The following is a 5402-nucleotide window of genomic DNA, read 5'->3' on the forward strand; positions in this document are numbered from 1 at the left end:
AGCTCTTCATAAAAATTATAACAAAGAGACTAAAGGTTCACTTCTATTCGCCGAGAGAACAAGCCGGATTTAAATCGGGGTAGGGCACCAACGACCATCTACTAGTGATAAATAATTTTATATAAAAATCTGCAGAGTATAACAAACACTTGGCACTCGTGGATCATCAAAGAGTTTTTGATACCATAAATTTACAAAAAATGTTAATAGCATTGACTGAGTGTCAAATAGACCATCGCTTCATCAATTAATTTAACATATCTACCAAAACGCCACGGATAGCGTAAGACTATCCTAACAAGGAACAAATAAATTCTTTATATAGCGAGGAATACAGCAAGGAGACACCATATCTTTAAGGTTATTTACGACTCTTTTAAAACATACTTATAAGAGGGCAGCCCTATACGAATAGGGTATGAACATAAATGGAGAGAACCTCAGTCATTTAGGATTTCCCTTTAAGAGAAGATTTTCATTTAAGAGAACAGACGATCTGGTCCTCATAGCCCATTATATAATATATGATGTAATGACAATGTTGAAAAAGCTCTATTATATTTTCGTCGAGGTCGGACTGAAAATAAACATGACTTAGACACAAATATTGGCCGACCCCGGTAGCACCGTGGGCAAAGCGTTCACGATGCAATCGTCTGGCATGGGCATGGTTGTTTGTGTTTGTCTTATGAAAACAAAACATTGTTAAACTGTAGGTCCATAAACAACAATATTGGGCGGCCGTCAAAATACGACGTCTATTGTATTGAAGAAATATAAAATTTAAAAATTTTCAATTTTTGTGGTTTTCTTTCTTTTGCCCATGATATTGCTGTGAAAACACATAGCTATCACAAAAGTAAGTATATCATTGGAAAGCATATTAAATGCAGTAGTTTTTGCCGAAAAAAAAACATGTCCCTATTTACCAAATTTTAGACAACGAACAAGATACCACTAATTTTGCACATTTCCCAAGTGTGAACATTTAACTTCTGATAACAACCGGTATAAAAAATTACTCAAAAACTTAAATATACCCATCTTATAGCAAATTTAATTCTCTTTCAAATGGTATACCTAAATTTTATGTGGTGGTAAGAATAACGGAGATATTCTTATTTATATGAAAAAAAACAAAGAAATTTGATAAAATCAAAAAATGTTAAATACCAGAAGAGCTAACAACTTTTCGAAAAAATTTAAAATGTATACGACTTTTTTGTTGCAAATAACTTGTTTAATCACCTCTTAAAGTTTGGCGGTTTTTACAGTAGACACCCTGTATAATATTCACTGCTAAATTATGTAACTACCTGAGTTGGTGGAGTAATGATCGAGTTGGTAATTAATGCAATCCCTAATAATACCTACGTCAATTCTAAAAGAAAGGATAAGCTTACCAAAGGAATTCTTCTCAACCTCGTAACTCACTGTATCTCATAACTCAGCCGGGCATCTCTGAGACACTCCACCAAACTTCAGGTCCATGAGGTATGTGCTACAATCCAACTTGTTACTGTAAATTTCAAAATAATGATTAGTTATTTTTTTTTTCAATCAGGAGCATGCTTACCTTTAAGTCTCTTAAGCAGTTATCTTCAGCTAAATAGGTAAATGATAAACCAACCAAGCTATGTCAGGATCGGTTACTCTAATGTCTTTAGAATTAACATAATTAACAGACTAACAAGCGTCCTTAGCTTATGATTTAGAAGTGCGATAGATTCTATTAAAACAAACTATTATACAATTTAAACTACAAGAATTTTACCCTCCACAAAGATAAATTAAGTCTTATGAAATTTATCACTTTATGATACTAATTTAATTATTCAATGATTGATGAAAGAGACTGACAGGAAAGAATTATTAAATAATTAGTAAACAATATTTACATACTTTGCTAAAATCGCCATCCCTCAGTTTCCGATCCGAGGGAAATGGTTGGTCGCTTAGAACATTGAAAGGCAAGAAGTAGCATGCCGTGGAACTATGGGCAGGTTTGTTTGCTTGCAACATCTCTGATGCAATGATGCCAAGTGCTTATAGAGAAATAGCAAAAATCACTTTATAATATTATAAAAATTTTCAGTTGTTTCCGAAGGCACAAAATAATACTACTGCTCCCCTTTAATAAAATATCAAGCATTTTTTAAAAATAAATTTGATAAGATACTCTATATTGAAGTCAATATAAGTTAAGTAAATGAAAATAAAGTACGAAGAAACCAGAAAACGGTAATGGCATCGCAACGCCGCTCGATCGCATTGTTGATGTCACGGATACAAGCACTCTTTACCAGTGACGTCGTCAACAAATATTTACCTGATAAATTTTTATTAATTAATAATTAAAGAGTTTGAGTATAAGTAATATTACCATTTATGAGCTATTTATGTGTTTTTTTTAATGAACTTCATTAGAGGAAAGTCCTAATGAAAGGCAGCATTTTTGTCAAAGCATTTTTATGAAAATTAAATATTTTATTAATATAATATTATAGATTTCTTAATAAATCATGTTTTAAGACACACATTTTTAACATTTTGCAAAATTTTATTGTTATTGTTATATTGGACAAAACTCAGTTTTACATCACTTACTTACATCACATAATATATACTTCTATGCTGCTGACTTTTTCAAAGGGACAGTATTGCTTCAGCCGAAAAAGTTAAAACTACAAGGATGTTCAAATTGTGAAGGAGTTGCAGGTTTTTTGTAGGTTATAAGATTTGTATTATGGGTATTTAGCCTGTATAATGGTTTTGAGACATTTAGTAGTGACCTATATAATACCTAATACCAAATATTATATCATATTAATTTATACTAAAAAACAAAGCTAAGAATAAAGACTATGTACAATAGACTAGATTAGAGAGTTTATTAGTAGTAATATACAAACAAGTGCTTTTACAAGTCAAATAAAATATGTTATGTTGGGCTTTTCCATAAAATCATGTTATTATTTCATGTAAGTATTTTAATAATGACTTGAGACATCTAATTTAATTTCTTTGGCGCAAATTTGCTTGTTGCAATCTTCAAATTTTAATTTTTTGTTCTTAATTTTTTTTCCATAATCTGGTGACAAGTGATTAAGCTCTTGAAACGGTGGAATCATCAGTGCTTAGGTCCTCAGGATATCATTTTGATTTTACCCTAGAATAATATACATAAAAATATAGTATTACCAAAATTAAAAAGAAAAAATTTTAAAAAATGTATTATGATAATCCAATTGATCAATAAAATGTATGTTATTATAGAGAATCTTTGTAATGTCATACATTTGATTAATTGCATTTAATTAAACAAATATAATACAATAAAATACCATATCACTTTTAAATAAGATATATAGAATAGGATGATACATGGCATAAAACTAGTAGTCTATTTTGAGTGTATTTATACCTTTTCCTTGGCAGAGTCAGGGAATGTGTAGCAGTTAAACAAAAACGGCTTGGATGAGAAATAGTAATTGTTGACCTAGACTCCACGGTTACTGTAGAACTATAATTCTCAGATGCAGTTATTGTTGATGATGAATGATCAGATCTGTAATTATACAAAATTTGGTGTATCAAGAATATTAATCTATTTTAATTATCCATACGTGTCTATATTAGCTTCACTGTTTGTACTATATACCATTTTGAAAGCTAAAGAAGTTTTTGCACTCTTCAGGAAAGCTACCCCTGTAGCTTTGAAGGGTAAATCACTTGGTAAATTAACTGAATTATTGGCTGCTGTGTTTTTAACCAGTGCATCAGAAATCCTAGTAAAAAAATAGTTTTACACACATACCTAATTTAATAAGTATTAGGTATAAATAAATCTTATATGAGTAACACTAATACTTTTTGTGAAGAAGCTGTATGTTTTACAACATAGCCCAAGCACAAGTTTTAAAAGGTTGTTTTTTTAGCTTACATAATGTAGTAAATAAAAGCATGCAAACCTTTATCAATAATTCTAAGGTAAAATATACTCATACCTATAAATATACTAGAAAAATATATTTAAAAAAATTACCTTTGAGGTAGAGCTGATTTTTTTAATAAAGTCTGGCTACTGATAATATTATCTCCCGTATATCACTTCTAAGGATGTGATCTGAACAAACAAATATGTTCTTTTTAAATGTGTTGATTTCCATTAATGAAACCCATTGTTCCCTTTGGGCATAATCATTGGGCAATCTATAATAAGTATTTGATATTTAATCAAAAAGCAGAAAAAAATTACAGTAATAAATTAATATGTGGTGCCAATTACTATATATATTATTGTAAGTTGCAATAAGGTAAAACAAAAAAAAATTATGGAACAAATTTTAAAGAAAGACAAAATTAACTTTATACATAGATATCAAACTATATATAGATAGGTACATAGGTATTATGCATTTTTTCTGCCAAAACAAAAAAAAAACATAAAATCCTGTAATAAAACCAGGGACAAAATTCTAGTTTTATATCTTTTATAGCCTATTAATAAATGAATATGTTCAAAAAAATATTTAGATTTAAAAATATAAATATGTTGGTATTTTACTCACACTTTCACATTCAAATTTTTATTAGGTTTATATCTATAAGATCCCCTATTCTACGTTTATGATGATGGTTACCCCATGATGTGATGTTATGAAAGTATCGGTACTTACTTGTGAAAAGATCGGCTTGAATCACGTTTTTATCATGATGCGGGACAAACGACACAAGTTTTTGCCATCCTAGCAATTTAAAAAAACACTAAAACGTGGCCTTTTTTCCTTTTTAAACCAAAAATTAAAGAAAATACACGAATCCCGAATATAAACAAAGAGCCGTTTGACAGATGACACAACGCGTATGGTTTAGGCGCTTAAGCTCCGGTGTTGTCGCTTCAAATTTTTCAGAAGCAGTTTTAGGGATAAGAATGTTAATAATTTTGTTTTTTTTTGCTTAAGGATATTATATTTATTCTTAAAATAGGTTAATTGTAGTATTTATACTTTTTATTTTAAATTTTCCTATAAAATATAACAGAAATAAGTTAAATTAACGTTATAATGTTTGTTAAAATATAGCTAAAAATTTCCTCCGTTGGAAATTTGTGTCGACTTGACAACAGAGAATCGGCACATATGTTTGTAAATAAAACACCCCTCTTGCCCCTGTGCACATGTTGGACTCAAACAAAGTTGTTGTTTACTAATTCTAGCCTTTCAATGTTCTAAGGTTGGTCGCAATGTAGTACAAATAAAAAAAATCCTGAATTAACAAGATTTTTAATTAGGTGACACAGGTGAAGAAGACCGAAACGACATAAAGTCGAACATCAAATTTCGATTTACGAAAATTAAATCTCCCGAAAGGAATTCAAGAATATTATGCTCAGATAATAC

General features: G+C 29.8%; 1 long non-coding RNA gene across 2 annotated transcripts; it reads right to left on the reverse strand.

Annotated features, from left to right (window-relative positions):
- Nucleotides 1-3075: 3075 nt before the first annotated feature.
- On the reverse strand, nucleotides 3076-4442 carry LOC126741674 (uncharacterized). Of its 2 annotated transcripts, XR_007662267.1 has the most exons (4): nucleotides 4046-4442; nucleotides 3627-3788; nucleotides 3425-3568; nucleotides 3076-3169 (listed from the first exon to the last, which is right to left on the reverse strand). It is a non-coding gene; the product is annotated as an uncharacterized LOC126741674 (long non-coding RNA). The 2 variants fall into 2 exon arrangements; XR_007662266.1 differs by lacking the exon at nucleotides 4046-4442 and having other exon boundaries at nucleotides 3627-4036.
- Nucleotides 4443-5402: the final 960 nt, after the last annotated feature.

This window comes from Anthonomus grandis, chromosome 10 (genome assembly GCF_022605725.1).
Source record: "Anthonomus grandis grandis chromosome 10, icAntGran1.3, whole genome shotgun sequence".
Taxonomy (NCBI): domain Eukaryota; kingdom Metazoa; phylum Arthropoda; class Insecta; order Coleoptera; family Curculionidae; genus Anthonomus; species Anthonomus grandis.